This window comes from Rhineura floridana, chromosome 5 (assembly GCF_030035675.1).
Source record: "Rhineura floridana isolate rRhiFlo1 chromosome 5, rRhiFlo1.hap2, whole genome shotgun sequence".
Classification (NCBI taxonomy): domain Eukaryota; kingdom Metazoa; phylum Chordata; class Lepidosauria; order Squamata; family Rhineuridae; genus Rhineura; species Rhineura floridana.
The window spans coordinates 120,509,428-120,529,409 of record NC_084484.1 but is presented as its reverse complement, the minus strand read 5'-3'; the positions used below and the strand labels follow the sequence as shown (position 1 = coordinate 120,529,409).

Genomic DNA, 19,982 nt, shown 5'->3' with positions numbered 1-19,982 from the left:
TTATTCAAAATTCATTTCAGTCAAATCAGTCTTGAACTTACAAAGGTCAATTCATAACCAAAGGACTGTCATCCTCCCTCTAATTCTGAAGTACTTATGTAGGAAACTTAATATGTAGCAATATTGCCAAATTTCAAGCACACTGAATTGAGTGAAGTCTTAAATAACAGGAACTTGAAAATATATTTTTTTTCTCTCTGCTTTGATCTTTTCACACCAGATCCTGCAAAAGACTTTTTGTCATTTTTGTTGCAAGTTCATACATTTTTCCTTCATTAAATATTTCAATGATCGTTATCAGATGTTTCTTTTCATTCTGTTATTATCAGATGAACTTTCAAACTGACAGAGCAGAAAATCGTATCTTTTTATTCCAGATTAATTAATACACAATAGGTATATATATATGAGATATTGTACTGCCCTGCACATCTGTAAAAATGCAAACATAATTTAGGTTGGTCTTTCACATTCCAATCCACTTCTTGTGTAGCTTGGAAGAATTTGGTAACGTGCCTCTGAGCATATGGTGAGTGGTCAGAGAGGTCAGGTTTCCTGCACCCCTAGTGCTGCCCAATTTCCCTGCTTTTTAAAGTTTGATAGAAAAATCTGATGGCTATAAGTACTGTTATGAGCATGGGGGTTGGAGTGGATGATCCCTGTGGGCCCCTTTCCAGCCTCTGATTTGGAATCCTGTGCCTTGGAATGAGGAACTCTCTGCTGGTCAAATGAGTCTTTTGTTAACCAAATAGAGTGGCCAGCTAAGATAATGGGCAAATCAGTTGCCCAGCAATGGTGAATGGGCCAGGAAGACCCCTTTTGTCACTGAAACTCTTCAGGAGAGCATCCTCCCCCTTCCTGGAGCCCAGCAGAGACTTGTAGTTTGAGTGGTGTCTAGAGAATGCTTGGAAATTGAAGGCAGGCAGAGAGACTGGCTCTCTGCACCATGGCATTTGGGGTGCCTCCTGCAACCCAGATGGAAAAACTGGATATTGGACTGCTGATGCCTGGAACCCCTCCATCTTAAGCTCAGGTTGGAATGTGTGTAAATAAACAAACCATATTTCATAAAGACACTGCAGTCTCCGCTGACCTTCTTCCCAAAGGAAACCAAACCCTTGAGGAGTGCAGGGACACTGGAAATCTCACCACTCGGAGACTGGGGAGGTGCGCAACAGTACATTCTTAAAGTGCAAGGTGGATTTTTTTGCCTATTAGTGAATTTCTCTGCTTTTTAATCAGGGAGGTAAGAAATGGGATCCTGTGCAAGTTTGCTGACTATGGATTGATCATTTGCATGCTTATTGAGTTTAGTGGGATTTACTCCCCTGCAATCATGCTTCAAAACTGACCACAAGGGATGGGGAGGGGAGGAAGGACAGAGGGGAGGAGGGGGAGGGGAGCAGGCAGTTTTGATAGGCTTATTGAATTCAGTGGGATTTACTCTCATGCAATCATGCTTAGGATAGGTAACACTGACCATTGGGAGGGACAGAGGGAGAGAAGGAGGGCTGGAGTGGGCAGGGGAGGAGGAAGAAGGAAAAGGAGCATGGAGGAAGAAGGGAGAGGAGAGGGGGAGGAGAAAGGCAGGTCTGATCATTTGCATTCTGATTGAGTTCAATGGGATTTACTCCCGTGCAATCATGGTTAGGATAGGTAAAGCTGAGCATGGGGGACGAGGAGGGGAGAGGAGAGGGAAGCAGGATGGGAGGGGAGAAGGCAGCAGAAGGAGTAGGCAGGGGAAGGAGGGGACTGGAAGGGAAGGGGAGAGGGAGGAAGGAAAGGGAAGGGGCAAAAGAGAGGTGATGGGAGGGAGGAGGGCAGGTTTGATCATCTGCATGCTTATTAAGTTCAGTGGGATTTACTCCTGCACAGTCATGCTCAGGATAGGAAAAAGTGACCCGGGGGAGGGAGGTGCAGGGAGGGGAGAAAGAGGGCAGGAAGGGGAGTGGAAGGGGAGGAGATTGGGTGGGTAGGCACTGCGGAGAGGGAAAGCCTCTTCCTTTCCAAAAGGAAAACATTGTGAAAGTATCATTGTTTTTCAGTGTTTCCCTCACCTTTTTATTCTACAGCAGACACATGTAGTCTCCCACCCAAATTTAAACTAAAGCTGTCCTTGGCCACATCCACACCAGACCTTTATTTCACTTTGGACAGTCACAGCTTCTGTCAAAGAATCCTGGAAAGTGTAGTTAGTGAAGGGTGCTGAGGGTTGCTAGGAGATGCCCTGTTCCCCTCACAGACCTTCAACTGGAGTGGCTGACTGTTAAACCACTCTGGCCATTGGAGCTCTGTCAGTGGAATAGGCAGGGCTGGTGCCATGCATGATTGGGCCCTTGGGTACCAGCCTGCCCCAGGCCCCCTGCTCCCAGTCCCTCCCTACAGACAGTGTGTGACAGTTCCACCTACTTCCTCTTTCTGTGAATGACTTCCCGCTGAGCGTACGGGTCACTGCCATCAACCAAGATGGTGGTGGAGGCTTCCCTTAGGGGTTGATACCCCCACCGCCATCTTTGTTAATGGCATGCATGCACACTATGTTGTGTGTACTCACATGCCTGCCATCAATCAAGATAGTGGTAGGGGCATCAGCTCTTTAGAGAAGCCTCTGGTGCCATCTTGGTTGATGGCAGGGCATTCACAGAAATGGAGGAGAGGTAGGTAGAGCAGGCAGGTGCCTCAGGGCCACATGGTCTATGGGGGGAGCTGGGAGCTCCATCTCTGTGAACTGCAGAAGGATCAACTCTTGACCCTGCCAAGGATCACAAAAGGGGAGACCTACCCCCACACCCTAAGTAGGGGCCCTTCAGGATCCCCCCTGGGCTGCAAGGGCCCTTGGCCAGGGCCCGACCTGGCCACTCTTTGGCACCAGCCCTGGGAATAGTAGTCTCCTCTCAGCACCCTTCAAAACTACACTTCACAGGATTCTTTGGGGTAAGCCATGACTGTCTAAACTGAAATAAAGGTTTGGTGTGGGTGTGGCCCCCTGATTAGCCAAGCCAAGCAGCTGGGAGTCTGGGATTTAGAACACTGGTTCTTATTGAGCATGCCTGGGCTTATCATTGAGTTCAATGCTAAATTTCATAAATTAATTAAAAAACAGCCAGGTATTTTGTAACTTTTAAACTGCAGAATATGAAAGTCAGCGTATGGGGCAAAATCAGTAATAAGATTACAGGTACTCTGTGAACATGGCTGATTTTTAATGAATTTCAACAAATTATGAGACCACTGACAGAAAAAATCCAACAGGAGTCTATTTTCTCTCTCTCTCTTTTTACACTTTGAACTCGCAATTCTCTCTGACTTTTCTGTGTATTGCCACAAATATTTAGAGGGTTTTTAAGCAAGCATTTCTGAATTCAGGAGTATATGTTTTGTAAGGTTTGTTTTAAAATGAGCTTATGGGAAGCATCAGAATTGCATGGGGGTATTTTCAAAGTAACATTGTGCAATGCAAAAAAATCCATGCTGGCTATAGTGTGTATATATATATATATATATATATATATATATATATATTCAACTCAACTACAATTTCACCTCCTCCTCTAGGATGCACACTTTAACATGGTGTTGAAGAAGCTGAGACCAATGCCGTCAGGAGTCTAGACCAAGAGGCTAGACTCCTAGCAGAGGCACCCAATGGTCAAAGCTGAAACACCAGACTAAGATGCATCCAAACTCAGAGGAAGGCAATGGTAAACCACCTCTGAATATCTCTTACCATGAAGACCCTATGAACAGACTATCCAAAATTCAACACGAGATAGTGCTGGAAGATGAGACCCTTGGGTCAGAAGGCACTCACCAAGCTACTGGGGAAGAACAAAGGACAAGTAAAAGTACAGTTGTGACTAATGACGCAGCGGGGTCAAAGCCAAAAGGAAGTCCAGAGGCTGATGCTCACAGATGCGAAAGGAGAGTCTGGAGTTCTACGACGTACACAGTAGGAACATGGAATGTGAGAAACATGAACCAGGGAAAGTTAGAAATTGTCAAGCAAGAAATAGAACATATGAACATTACAATACTCGGTGTGAGCGAACTAAAATGGAAGGAATGTGACATTTTCAATCAGGCAACTACAAAATATTTTATGCAGGAAATGAGAAATTAAGAAGAAATGGGGTTGCTTTAATAGTGAGAAGTGTAGCAAGAGCAATTAGGAGCTACAACGCAAAGTCTGAGCGAGTGATATCAATGAGATTAAACAGGAAACCTATCAACATAACCATCATCCAAGTCTATGCTCCCACGGCAAATACAGAAGAGCAATTGGAGAGATTTTATGCAGAAGTACAGGAAGAAATTGATCACACACCAAAACAAGATGTGCTGATAATCATGGGGGATTGGAATGCAAAAGTAGGGAACAGAGAAGAATTAGGAATTGTGGGAAAATGGGGCCTAGGAGACGGAAATGAAGCAGGAGAAAGACTTACTGAATTCTGTGAAGCCAATAATTTGTTTCTTGAGAACACATCTTTTGATCAACCAAAAAGATGACTGTACATGTGGACATCACAAAATGGTCAATATAGGAATAAAATTCATTATATAATTGGTAGCAGAAGATGGAGAAGTTCCATACTTTCTGCAAAAACAAGACTAGGAGCAGACTGCGATACAGATCATAAACTGGTAATATCAAAAATCAGAGTAAAGTTAAGAAGAACAACAAAGCAATCATAATCCCAAAATACAATTTAAATAACATCCCAGAAGAATTTAAAGATCAAATAAGGAACAGATTTGAGGCTATAAATTTAGTTGATAGAGAACCAGAACTATGGATTGAAGTCAGAGACATTATCAGGGAAGAATGCAAAAAGACAATGCCTCTTGTTAAAAAGAGAGAAAGACCTCAATGGATGACTGAAGAAACTCTTAAAATGGTTAAAGAGAGAAGGAAAGCAAAAGCAAAAGGAGATAGAAACACAGTCAGAACCCTAAATGCAACAATACAACGACTAGTACGTAGGGACAAAGAGAACTATTATAATAATTACTGTGTAGAAATAGAAGAGGACAACAAAATGGGAAGAACAAGAGCCCTGTTCCAAAAGATTGGAGAAATGAAAGGGAAATTTAAACCAAGAGCAGGGATGTTGAATAACCAACAGGGAAACACACTGAATGACCGAGATGAAATAAAAGGAAGATGGAAGCAATACACTGAAGAATTCTATAAAAGAGATGGAACTATCCTGAACTTCTATCGCTCAGTAGGTGGCAACCTAGTCTCCCCGGCTTTAAAAATATTTCAAACCAAAGTTGTTCCTATGATGCAATATGGAGCACCTATCTGGGGATGGGAAAACCCTCTACTTGACCAATTAGAGATAGTTCAAAACAAATTTCTAAAAAAAACTTCTGCTTTTACCATCAGCGACCCCAGCGGCGCTAATTCGGGCCGAGACAGGGATTTCATCAGTTAGGGCAAAAATTCATTCAACTCTGGTAAATTTTTGGAAGGCGAATAAGCAATCTTCCCCAAGGCAAATTTTGAAAATCAGCTCAATAAGTGTATGGTCGGACAAATTCTGGTCTGCCCAACTAACAAAAATTTGCCAACTTTACCACATAGACCCTAAAGCCCTACAAGACCCTTCTAACAAAACCAGCTTCACGGAGGTTCTTCTCCGGCATACTGCTTGGATGGATAGGCTAACTATAATAAATTCCAATTTCACACGATGGTATAGTCTTTCAAATCAGATCAAAACAAAGCGAACTATTTAGATTTTCTTACAGCAGTAAATCTTCATCACGCCTTCACAGCTTTGAGATTCCAATCAATGCCTTCGGCATACCTGACTGGCAGATATAACGGGACCCCCCGTGCCCAAAGACTGTGCATCTGTGACGCTCCCGAGGTGGAAGATCTTCCACACTACTTGCTAGAATGCTCCCTATACAAACACCCCCGGTCAAAATTCCTGGACGAGGCGCTGACACATGTGCCCGTAGACCTACTCTCGCGTATTTCCTTCCTTCTCTCAGACAGGGACCCAGGCATTACATACAGGGTGGCTTTATTTGCCCTAGCAGCGCAGAAATTACGGAAGAAACGTATAGAGGAACTAGGACTTACTGTCTAGATAATACATGCTGCTATACTGATTGTCATAATAACAATGATTTTAATTGTATTTTAAATATGTTTACCTGATAGAAAATGTACCATTTATTTTATAGTAATAATATTTAAGATCCCAATTGTAATTTTAAAATGATTCACCTCATTAAGTGTATGACCTGTTTAAGGCCTATGGCCAGACAGTAATAAATGATGATGATGATAAAAGAGATGCCAGGATGACAGATTCATTCAGGGAGGAACCGTATGATGAAGAACCAGAAAGTTTAGAATGCGAGGTGAAAGCTGATCTTAAAATACTTGGAAGAAACAAATCACCAGGAATAGATGGCACACCAATAGAGTTACTACAAGCTACTGAGACTGAATCTGTCCAAATTTTGACTAAAATCTGTCAAGAAATATGGAAAACTAAACAATGGCCCACAGACTGGAAGCGTTCCATATATATCCCAGTTCCAAAGAAAGGGGATCCCAGGGAATGCAGTAATTATTGAACTATTGCCTTAATATCCCATGCAAGTAAAGTAATGCTCAAGATTCTAGAACAAAGGCTCTTACCAGATATGGAGCGAGAAATGCCAGACGTCCATACTGGATTTAGAAAGGGAAGAGGCACCAGAGATCATATCGCAAACATACGTTGGATAATGGAACGGGCCAAGGAATTTCAGTAGAAAATCACCCTGTGCTTTATAGATTACAGCAAAGCCTTTGACTGTGTAGATCCTGAAAAACTATGAAATGTTTTAAAAGAAATGGGGGTGCCACAGCATCTGATTGTCCTGATGCTCAACCTATACTCTGAACAAGAGGCTACTGTAAGGACAGAATACGGAGAAACCGACTGGTTCCCCATTGGACAGGGTGTGAGACAGGGGTGTATTTTATCACCATATTTATTTAATCTATACGCCGAACATATCATACAGAAAGCAGGATTGGACCAAGAAGAAGGAGGTGTGAAAATTGGAGGGAGAAATATCAATAATTTAAGATATGCAGATGATACCATACTACTAGCAGAAATCAGTAATGATTTGAAACAAATGCTGATGAAAGTTAAAGAGGAAAGCACAAAAGCAGGACTACAGCTGAACGTCAAAAAGACTAAAGTAATGACAACAGAAGATCTATGTAACTTTACAGTTGACAATGAGGACATTGAGCTTGTCAAGGATTATCAATGCCTCGGCACAGTCATTAACCAAAATGGAGACAATAGTCAAGAAATCAGAAGAAGGCTAGGACTGTGGAGGGCAGCTGTGAGAGAACTAGAAAAGGTCCTCAAATGCGAAGATGTATCATTGAACGCTAAAGTCAGGATCATTCAGACCATGGTATTTCCGATCTCTATGTATGGATGTGAAAGTTGGACAGTGAAAAAAGTGGATAAGAGAAAAATCAACTCATTTGAAATGTGGTGTTGGAGGAGAGCTTTGTGGATCCCATGGACTGCGAAAAAGACAAATAACTGGGTGTTGGAACAAATTAAACCAGAACTATCCCTGGAAGCTAAAATGATGAAACTGAGGTTATCATACTTTGGACACATAATGAGAAGACATGATTCATTAGAAAAGATAATAATGCTAGGAAAAACAGAAGGGAGTAGAAAAAGAGGATTTTATCTTAATTGTTTTTAGATTTTTAATGTCTAGGTATTGTATGCCTATTTTGCACGTCGCCCAGAGTGGCTGGACAGCCAGCCAGATGGGCAACTAATAAATTCAATAAAAACAAATAAATAAATAAATATGGATTGATTCCATAAAGGAAGCCACATACCTGAACTTACAAGATCTGAACAGGGTGGTTCATGACAGATGCTCTTGGAGGTCGGTGATTCATAGGGTGCCATAAGTCGTAGTCGACTTAGAGGCACATAACAACAACAAACCACTTCACCTAGTGGAAGGACTAAAGCGCATCCCTGCCTTCAGTGACTCACGTAATGCAATGTAAAGTGAAATTTTTCCACACTGGGATCCATATGTGAAATAGCACATTTTGTTCAATTCTTCCCCTCCTCTTGGATATTTGTTGTTGTTGTTATATGCCTTCAAGTCGATTACGACTTATGGTGACCCTATGAATCTTTTTTGTATATATTCATAGGGTTTTCATGGTAAGAGGTATTCAGAGGTGGTTTACTATTGCCTTCCTCTCAGTCTATGGCACCTGGTATTCCCTGGCGGTCTCCCATCCAAGTACTAATCAGGCCTGACCCTACTTAGCTTCTGAGATCAGATGAGATTGGGCTTGTTCAGGGTAGTATGGCCGTAGCCTCTTAGATATACTGACATGTAAATAATGACCCTGCTTGATGTTCCAAGTGGCAACTGATGTGCCTATCAGTGAGCAATCTATTTGTAAGTATGTATTCCAGCTTACGAATTCATCAGATATGCTTCTTCTTTTAGTGTTGCTTGTCCTCACCAGACCCTAAAACCATACTCATTGAAATTAATAGGACTTAGTCATATCTAGCTAAGGGGAGGATCTCATATGAGTCATATGAGGCATTCCATTATCTTACTGATGCATATAATACAATTTCAGCTGAAATTCATTATGTTGCCATGTAAAACAGGTTATGTTTGAAGATGACACCAATTGCATGTTGTTGACAGTAATGCTTCACTGATTCCCAGAAGGGATTCCAAACTCATTACTGGATTTTTTTAAAAAAGCTACATGGCTGGTTAAAGAGCAAGGGTGTTTATCTCTATGTCCTGACTAGAATGAATGGTAGCTACAAAGTAATCAATACACATAAATCAAAGCAAAGATAAAAATGACTCGTAGTTTATTCTTTAAATAATTACTGTGGTGGGGGAGCCAGAGAGAGAGAGAGAACGTAATGCAATACACACCACCATACTGAAACCTAGATAGGAGACTGTAGTCTTTCCATATTCATAGGGTTTTAGGTGGATATTAAAGCTGAGTATCTAAATCAGGTGTGAGGAACTTTTGGCCCTCCAGATGTTGCTCAACTACAACTCCCATCAACCCTAGAAGGCATGTCAAATAGCTAGGGATGATGGGAGTTGTAGTTCAGCAACATCTGGATGGCCAAAGATTCCCCACACCTGATCTCAATGACTATTTTAAATGACTATGTAGAAAACTGCTCTGTATGAAACGTAGATCATGTGTAGCAGTCTCCGCTCTGAACAGCTGCAAGTGTTTTTTCCCCTTGTTCATATACACTAATGCTGTGTCAAAATATGTCCTTCAGTTTCTCAAAAGGTTTTTGTTTTTGTCCTGAAACATGGGCTTCCATTTTTCTGCTTAATTCCCAGGACATTAATTCAGAATTTATTTCTGTGTGGCCAGGTTATGAGGAGGCTGAGGATGGTGCATGAGTTTCTTTTTAGTAGGGATTTCTCCAGCACTTTGCAGCCTTCCTACCTGCCTGAGCTTTCTGATATGAAAAGGATCAGGGGAGGAGGAAACCTCATGATGTCTTTCCCTGGCTTTAAATGAAGTGTGGGCACCCTGGAAGGCTGCAGACTGCAGATAACTGGTGAGATAATTTGTTGAATGAAAGCTTCCCAGAAAGTGGGCCACTGTTGCTTAGCAGGAGGAATTGGGGAAAGAGCAAGGTGGCAGGGAGGTCTGCAGGATGTCAACACATCAGCAGAGTCAATCTGGTACTTCTGCAGGTGTGTATGCACTTTGCTGACCTTCTCCAAAGGAAGGATATTGCTAAAGGAACCTAGGGAAATTTGAGAGAAGTTGAATGACTTCTTTGATCAGTGTTCACTGTGGAAAATGTGCAGATACACAAACCTAATTTTTTTGAGGGAGAAAACTACACTGGTTAATCATGGCTGTAATTCAGCACAATCATATGACACCTATTTTGAAGCAATTATATTTCAAAATGTACCATACTTCCTAGCCCACTTCAAGATGCAGGCTCATTCTGAGTGCACTGGTGAAGTGCTATAGCTCAGTGGTAGAGCCCATGCTTTGCATGTAAAAGGTCCCAGGTTCAATCCCTGATGGCTCTAGATAGTTTGAGATATGAGAAAGACTAACTGAAGAGCTGCTGCTAGTCAGGGTAAACAATATACTCAATATAGGGCAGCTTCTTACTTTCTCTCCAGGTAGGTTAACATTTTTGGGACCACTTTACGTATTACCTCATCCTCTTAACCAATTCCACCTTCTGGTCAATTTCCCAAAGCTTTGGAATCCACAATGTATGTTTATGTGCAAGGAAAGTTGTGTGCTTATCTAGGCAGTGTGCTGCCTTTACTGCCCCTGTAGAAACTAGGCTTCCCTGGAGCAATGCAACCATCAGTGCACCAACATTACGTTTGGAAGAGAACTCTGGGGAAATAGGCAGGGTTTTCTGCTCTATATGCCCTTCTGAATTAAGCCAAGGACAGCTTGCTTCTCACCCATCTTAAAGTGAAGCAGTTAATTATTAAAGTTGTTAAAGTTAATGAGTAAACAGGCTAACAAGCCTGGTTGAGGAAGATCAGGAAAAAGTCCTGTCTCATTGTTTTTGGATTTTTTAAAGTGTCAAATACGTAGATAGTTCTGAATGTTGGAATTGTATACTTGGATTGTTAAAAGGCTTTTGAAAAACTTCTTAATCAAAGACTCCAGAATAGGTTTAGATAAGAGCTCAGATCCTCTTACGAACCAGTAATTGGTTAAAAAATATGAAGCAAAGAACAGAAATATAGATAGGTTTCATACCAGAAAAACAAAACAGCAGGATCCAGCAAAGATCTGTATTAGGACTGGTGCTATTATCATTCAGAAAGGATCTGAAGGCAGCTTTGGGTTCCAGCAATGCAGAAAGGGAAAAAAAATGATGATGGGCAATGCAGGAGGATAGCACCAGCAGAACAGCACTGGAGGGAGGGAAAATCCTAAATGGTGAAGGCTAATATTTATTAGAAGATCCAAATGTTGATGTGTTTCAATCAAAAGGTTCTTCTTCAGAGAAATCATTATTATGTAAATGTAATACCAGAATTAAATAATGTTTTGCTCAAAAAGCATAGTGGTTTAAGGTTTTTTTAAGAAACACTTGTTTTCTCTGCAATTTGTTTTATTATTATTATTATTATTATTATAGTAATACTACTACTATTACTACTACTACTACTACTACTAATAATAATAATAATATGTATGAATCACTTCCCATCAGGCATCTCAAAGTGATTTACAATATGACAACATATATAAAACAGCTACTTATATAAAAAAATAAAATTGCATATATATATACATACAATTTTTTTAAAAAAACATTAAAATATAAAAACATTTTAAACAGTAGCACATGCATAAAATCAATTCAATTTCAGCTACAATGGGGCAGAGCCCGGTGGGGCAGAGCAGCTATGCTAGCTTGTTGGTCACTGTTGCTTACCAGAAGAAACAGAAGAGGGAGGGTTGAGGTGCAGAGTTTGGCACTGTGTGGGCATGTGGGATCCAATCCAGTGCTCCCACCTTTGCACCCACAGAATGCCACCCTAACTGATTATTCCCCTCCCCCCTCCAGTTCATGGCAGTGGCTCTGTTGACAGGAGGCCAGGTCTGTAGTGCCCCCACCCCCGCTGGCAACTACTGCCCTTGATTTGGTCCTTTCTTGCAGATAGATAGATGGATAGATGGATAGATAGATGGATAGATAGATGGATGGATGGATAGATAGATGGATGGATAGATGGATAGATGGATGGATAGATGGATGGATAGATGGATAGATAGATAGATAGATAGATAGATAGATAGATAGATAGATAGATAGATAGATAGATAGATAGATAGATAGATAGATAGATAGATAGATAGATAGATAGATAGATAGATAGATAGATAGATAGATAGATAGATAGATAGATAGATAGGGAATCTGCAGCATAGACATGGCTGCTAATAAAAAGAGCACTGTTGTGTTGCTGTAATTTTAATATACTTCCATAAATTATTATGAAAGTGATGTGACTTAATTAAAAAACAACACACCCATTTTCCATATGGCAACAGTTGGCAGGGCTATGAAGAAAAAGTAGGTCATATCCAATGTATAACATTTGCAATAGGCTGCTCCTTATTTTCTCTGTGTCTTTGGTCCCAGCATCTTCAGTGACCAGGTGATCATGCTGGCTTTAGATTCTTCCTTTTCCAGTGCTTTCAAATTGTGTTTCTCCACACCCCCTTTCTTTCCTGCATCTGCTCATCAAGCAGAACGTTTTACACAATCTGATTAGACAGTGTTAACAAAGCATTTATGCAAACTGCTTCTATAATCACAGTGTAGTCTGCCATTTCAACCATTATTATTGCTTTGCCAATAATGGGAAGAAAAAAAGGGACCACTTTTGTGTTACACATCAATTATTTGTTAAAGAAATTTTAAGATCTCAGTACCTGAGCAAGGGATTGAAAGAACAGGCTACATTTTAAAACTGATGTTGTCAGTAATGATATTCAAGGGACCAGTGAAAAGCTTGTGCCTTTTAAACAAAACAAAACCCTGTGGGCAATCCCAGTTATGTTACCAATTATTTATCTGCTTGTCCATCTACCTTTTGTTGCATGCATATTTTTCACAGTATGAACGTCTTAAGGCCCACATAGATATTTGTTCAGTGGATCACCAAATATCTCTTACAGAAAAGAGAAAAAGAGGAATAACAGTTGATAATGGGACCGCTGCAATCTTCACCACTCCACAGCAACCACTGTGCCCAGTAGAGGAGAGGCAGATATCCACAGCAATTATTTCAGCTTTGCTGATAATAAACTGTTGGGCAATTTGGTCAGTGCATTTGCTGACAGATTTGTTTTAACCGTGTCAACTTGCAGGCAGAGACCCAGTGATGGCCTCTGTGTTGTAAGGAACAAAGGAATAAGGCTACTGGAGGGGGGGGGATCATCCTCTCATTTCTTTTAGTAATCCTTATTTCTTTTGTTAACAGAAGGCATTTTTATCTTATCTACAGTCACATCCTTCTTCTCCATCAGCTTTAATGCCTTCAAGAGAAGCTGCACCAAGCGAAGAATCCCCTAAGTGGATACACTGCGCTTTGCAATTCCAGTTGTCCAGCTTCTTTGAAATGTAGAAACAGGGCCACTGCTCATGCTTAATCAACCCTTTTGATAAATGAAGCTGTTACTTAAGGTGCCTAATTGGAAAGCTCCATCCTCTATGCCCCAAGCTGTGAGACCTCTATTGGTTGTTATTCAAATCCTCACCCAGATGAGTTTTATTGTGCCTGCCCGACCCTTGTTGCTTAGCTGAATCATACCTTCAGTTGGGCCTGGGGAACAACAGGCATTTTGACCATGAATTGTGCTGAGGACCCAGTCATCCTGCTTAGCCAACTGGCATCCTGGCATAATGAGCTCTCTTCTTTTAAGCCGCGGTGGGGGACCTGTGGCTCTCTAGATGTTGCTAGAACCAACTCCCATCAGCCTCAGCCAGCATAGCCAATGGTGAGGGATGGGAGCTGTAGTCCTGCAATATCTGCAGGCCCACAGGTTCCTCACCACTGATTTACACCCAACCACTGATACGAGGTTTTTGTTGTTGTTGATTTCTTGATGCCTACCCTACTCATGGTTAAATCTGACTATGGTCTTCAGTTACCTGCTGCTTTATTGCAGAGCTGAAAAGGATATTCACTAATAGGCAAAAAACCTTGCAGTTTAAGAAGAACATATCTATAGCCCACAGATATTTCTATCAAACTTTAAAAAGCAGGGAAATTGGGCAACTATAGTGAATAAACCAGGGGAGCAAGAGACCTGACCTACTCTCTGAGATATTGGACTCCTCTACAAATTGGTCAAAATGCAAACAAATTTGGGTTAGTCTTTCACAGTCCAATCCACTTTCTGTGTAGCTTGGAAGAATTTGGTAACATGTGGCTCTGAGCATATGGTGAGTGGTGGCAGTACCTGCCATCTCCAAAGATGGAGAATTACATTTTTGTATGTTTGTTGGTTTTTTACTTTGCTTCATTCCTGTGTAGCTATTGTTTCTACAGAGAATCTAATCTAGAAATTTTATTTCTCTCATTATTCATCCTAGAAACCTGTGTCAAATTTATTTGTATTAATTTCAAAGCCTTTTTATTGCTCAGTGTCATATGATGGTGAAGACAGCCTTTTGTGTTTCAAATTGGAGGTTATGTTCTATTTCTATTTTGGGTGGATTAACAGTTGAATCTGAAACTGCAGTTTGATGTAAAATCAGACTGATTACAATATGTTGCTCCTTCAGGAATGACTCTAGCTGTTAGAAAAAACAAACTTAGCCTGCCCAAAATGCATGTTTTCAGGCTGCTATGTTGAAATCACTTCATTTAAGGCAAGGTGGGCATGGTTAATTAAAAACATAGAGCACACCTAGAATATATTTCACCTCCCACTGAAGGTGGTTATGCAAACTGAGACACTCCTGATGTCCACTGGAGACTATTATGCAGAATAGTCAGTGCCATTATTCCATAATTATTTCTGGACTTTTTTTAGTGTAATGTTTGCAAAGTGTTGCTGTACTTCACATATTTACAGAAATAGAAGCAAAAGAAAATGATTTCCTATAGGAAACTTCACTGAAATTGCAAAGTAAACCAGACATATTTAAAGTGACTTTCTGAACTATTGTCTTAATAATGTTGCTTCCTCCCTGCTAAAACAAGATCAGCACAGGACATGTCTTTCTATTATTTGGGCAGATTGCAGGTGTTGTCACCACTCACCATATGCTCAGAGGCACATGTTACCAAATTCTTCCAAGCTACACAGGAGGTGGATTGGACTGTGAAAGACCAAGCAAAATTGTGTTTGCATTTTGACACATTTGTAGCGCAGTCCAATATCTCAGAGAGGAGGTCAGGTCTCATGCTCCCCTGGTGCATTCATGATAGCTGCCCAATTTCCCTGCTTTCAAAAGTTTGATAGAAATAGCTGTGGGCTATAGGTACGTTCTTAAACCATGAGGTTTTTTGCCTATTACAGAATTTCTCTGCTTTTTAATCCAGGAGGTAAGAAATGGGATCCTGTGCAAGCTTGCTGAAAATGGATTGATGATTTGCATGCTTATTGAGTTCAGTGGGATTTACTCTCCTGCAATCATGCTTAGGATAGGTGAAAGTGACCACAGGGGATGGGGACAAGGGGAGAAGGAGGGAGGGGAGGAAGAGTGGAGAGGAAGAGGGGGAGGGGAGGAGAAGGTTTGGTCATGTGCATGTTTATTGAGTTCAATGGCATTTACTCCTGTGCAATCATGCTTAAGATAGGTAAAACTGACCATGGGGAGGAGGAGGGAGAGGGGAGGGGGAAAGAGGGGATTGGAGGGGGAGGGGATTAGAGGAAAGGGGCAAGAGGGAGGAGATAGGAAGGAGAAGGGAGCGTGGGTTTGATCAGTTGCATACTTTTTGAGTTCAATGGGATTTATTTCTGTGCAATCATGTTTGAAAATGGAAATGGACTTCCTTCAAGTGGATCCCAACTTATGGTGACCCTATGAATAGGGTTTTCATGGTAAACAGTATTCAGAGGTGGTTTTGCCATTGCCTTTCTCTGAGGCTGAGAGGCAGTGACTGGCCCAAGGTCACCCAGTCAGCTTCATGGCTGTGTGGGGATTCGAACCCTAGTCTCCCACATCATAGTCCAACACTGACCTGGGGGCGGGGCAGGGACGGTAGGAGGAGGGGGAGGAGAGGAGATTGGATGGGTGGGCACTGGGCAGAGGGGAAGCCCCTTTCCTTTTCAAAAGAAAAACATTGTGAACAGTATCATTGCTTTTCAGCCTTTCCCCCACCTTTTTATTCTACAGCAGGCACATGTAGCCTCCCACCCAAATTTAAACCAAAGCTGTCCCTGGCCATATCCACACCAGATCATTATTTCACTTTGGACAGTCATGGCTTCTGTCAAAGAATCATGGGAAGTGTAGTTAGTGAAGGGTGCTGAGAGTTCCTAGGAGACGCCCTGTTCCCCTCACAGACCTTCAATCACAGCAGCTGACTGTTAAACCACTCTGGCTACTGGAGCTCTCTCAGGGGAATAGGAGTCTCCTCTCAACACCCTTCACAAACTACACTTCCCAGGACTCTCTGAGGGAAGCTATGACTGTCTCAAGTGTAATCAAAGTCTGGTGTGGGTGTGGCCCCCTGATTAGCCAAGCCAAGCAGCTGAGAGTCTGGCTTTTAGAACACTGACAGTTGGTTCTTACTGAGCATGCCTGACACTATGACTGAGTTCAATGCAAAATTCCTTAAATTAATGAAAAAACAGCCAGGCATTTTTAAAAAACTTTTAAACAGCAGAAGATAAAGGTCAGTGTATGGGGCAAGGTCAGTAACAGGATTACAGGTACTCTGTGACCATGGCTGATTTTTAATGAATTTCAACAGATTATGAGAACTCTGAGAGAAAGGAGTCCAAAAGGGCTTTGGGTTTTCTCTCTCCCTTTATATTTTGAACTCTCAATTCTTTCTGACTGTTATGTTTATTGCCATGAAAATTTAGAGGATTGTTAAGCAAGCATTTCTGAGTTCAGTAATGTATATTTGTAAGGTTTTGTTTTGAAATGAGCTTATGGGAAGCATCAGAATGGCATGGGGGTATTTTCAATTTAACATTGCAGAATGTGAAAAATCCACACTGCCTATAGTGTACAGCCACTCTTGTGGCTGTATAATTTTTGTCAGTTACTGATTAACTAATATGAGCCAAGAGTCCCCTCTCCTTTTTAAGGGGTGGTGTCTTCTGTTGCTTCTTTGATCATTGCCAAATTTCAAAGGAGTTTACTACTGCCTAAGTTCTCTTTGTATTCTTCTCATAGAACTTTGGCCCTGGTGGTTCAGGTGTGTGTGTGGGGGGGGGGAGTGAAATAAATAAATAAATAAATTAAAATTGGTATCAGGCATGACTGCATTTTTCACTATCTGATTTAACTGATTAACAGGGTCCATAAGAAAATGGGTTAAGCTTCCTTATGGAGTAAAAATATTTCAAAGGCTGTTTTATAATTCCTTGTGCATTTGATAATTCCAAGTTTAATTATTTTTGAATTTCAAATTTGTATTTGTGTAAATTGCAGCATTTTCATACAGTTACAATTTACATACAATTCACTGTTTCTATTTATGCAGAGTGGGAGCACGTTCATGCTTCTAACTGTCAAGCTTGGTGGGGGGGCATGAGTATGCTTCCATTCTACAGGCATAATGATTGTATGGACACAGTCATTTGTGTTTGTTGTTTGGCCAGTTTAAAATAAAAATCAGGGTTTTGTGTGTGTGCGTGTGTGTGTGTGTTAATCTTCCTTTGTTTCAGCCTGTGACAAGAATTGCTCAGTGTCATTCTGAATTCTTCCTTTTTATTTATTTATAAAATTATTTCTATGCCACCTTTTGGGTCACAGTATCTTGAATGCACAGCCAATACAACAATCTAAACCAGGGATAGGCAGCATAGTGTCCTCCAGATGTTTTGAATTACAACTCATAGAATCAGAGTATCATAGAGGTGGAAGGGGACTATAAGGCCATGGAGTTCACCCCCCTACTTAATGCAAAAATCCAAATTAAGGCATGCCTGACAGGTGGCTGTCTAGCTGCCTCTTGAATGCCTCCAGCGTTAGAGAGTCCACCACCTCCCTAGGTCATTGGTTCCATTGTAGTACTATTCTAACAGTTAGGAAGTTTTTCCTGATGTCCAGTCGATATCTGGCTTCATGCAACTTGAGCCCATTATTCTGTGCCCTGCACTCTGGGATGATTGAGAAGAGATCCTGCCCCTTCTCTGTGTGACAATCTTGCAAGTAGTTGAAGAGTGCTATCATATTTCCTCTCCTCTCCTCTCCTGACTAAATGTGCCCAGTACCTTCAGTCTCTCCTCACAGAGCTTTGTTTCAAGTCCCCTGATCATCCTTGTTGCCCTCCTCTGAACCTGTTCCAGTTTGTCTGCATCCTTCTTAAAGTGTGATGCCCAGAACTGGTTGCAGTTCCCAAGATGAGGCTTAACCAGTGCTGAGTAGGGAGGAACTGGTACTTCACACAATTTGGATCTCCCATCAGCCCCAGCCAGCCCAGCCAATGGTCAGGGATGAAGCAGTCTATGACATGTGGAGGGCTCCACATTGCCTCACCCCGATCTAAACTAATAAAAATGAACAGTCCTGCTTTCATTGTTTTGTTGATGTTGTTTGTAGTCCTGCTGCTTCAACAAGTAAAATCTGGTTATATTTATCCTCACCGTACAAGGTGCACAACAGTACATCTCTCCTCCCCCTTGCAATGTGCTGTCAAGTGCTATTCATTTTAACATGGGCCTCACACTGATGTGCAGCCAACCCTTGGGAATACATATTACTATGATAGGAACATAAGTAGGTACCTTGTACTGAGTCAGAACATTGGTCAATCTAGCTCAGTATTGTTTACACTGACTGGCAGCAGCTCTCCAGGCCCTTGACAGAAGTCTCTTCCAGCCCTATGTAGAGATGCTGGGGAGTGAACCTGGAACCTTTTGCATGCAAAGCATATACTCTACTATGAACCACAGCTCTTCTGCTTCATTCAGTCACGCATCAATCAAGCCAGGGATGGCTAATCTGTGATCTTCCAGATGTTTTTGGACTCTAGCTCCCATCAGTCTCAGTCAGCATGGCCAATGGCCAGTGATGATGGCAGTTGTAATCTAACAGCTTCTTGAAGACCAAAGGTTACTCACCACTGCTCTATGGCTCAATAGCACATCATCTAGGGAGTCCTTCAGAAGTGAATAATCATACTGCAGATGTCAAATGAGCAAAACTGCTAATGCCAGGGCTGTGTCTGAGTGTTGCAATTTGGTATCCACTGTAATATTGCAAGGAATTCTGGGAACCACCAGATAATAATACGCTGCATCACTAGTGCTGATATTACTGAGAGCATTTATCGACAATTAAATTAGGCCTTACTGACAAATTAAAGGAACAAATTACCAGATCACCTGATGCCATGTGAAATTACTGCTCTTCTAACAAAAATATTTAACTTGTCCCTAAGATCAGCTTCCATCTCTGAGGACATGAAAGTGGCCAATGTAACACCAGTTTTGAAAAGGGGATCCAGGGGGGATCTGGGAAATTACAAGCTGCTTAGCTTAAGATCTAACCAGGACAGCTGGTAGAAATCATTATTAAATGTAAAAATACGAAGCATATAGAAGAACAAGTCTGTGAGGAGTTAGTCTTTTAGAGTGGCAGCACCTATGCTTTGGGACTCTCTGCCTATTAATAGTAGGCAGGTCCCCTGGTGGTGGTTGGTTGCTCCATGTTGGTGGGACAGTGGAATCTGCTCTGGGTTTTAGTCAGAAGCACCTCGGACAGGTCCTTGAAAGTATGTATTAAAACCCAGAGCAAATTCCACTGCCCCTACTGTCATGGAGCCACCAGCCGCCATTGCAGGCACTCTTGATATACTGTTTCAGATGCCTGGTAAAACTTTTTTTATTATTCAGCAAGTCTATCCAAATATATAATTTAGTTACATATATGTCTTTTTAAAAAGCTGATTTTATCTGTGTATTCTGGATAATTGTTTTATGCATATTGGTTAAAAGTTTTTTTTATTAAGCTGCTTGTACATTTTAAATAAACAAACAATAAATAAAGTATTTCTGAAGAATCAACAGGGCTTCCACAAAGTTAAATCCTTTTTAACTGGAGGTCTTTGAGAGTGTCAGTAAGCATGTGGACAATAGATGTTTTACATTTAGAATTTCAAAAAGCTTTTGATATAGTCCCTCACCAAAGACTCATGAGTAAGCTTATCTGTCTTGGGATAAGAGGACAGATACTCTTATGGATCAGTAACTGGTTGAAGAAAGGAAGCAT

General features: G+C 41.3%; 1 pseudogene; it reads right to left on the bottom strand.

Annotated features, from left to right (window-relative positions):
* Positions 1 to 8,272: 8,272 nt before the first annotated feature.
* On the bottom strand, positions 8,273 to 8,391 carry LOC133386281 (5S ribosomal RNA; annotated as a pseudogene).
* Between the last annotated feature and the right edge of the window lie 11,591 nt (positions 8,392 to 19,982).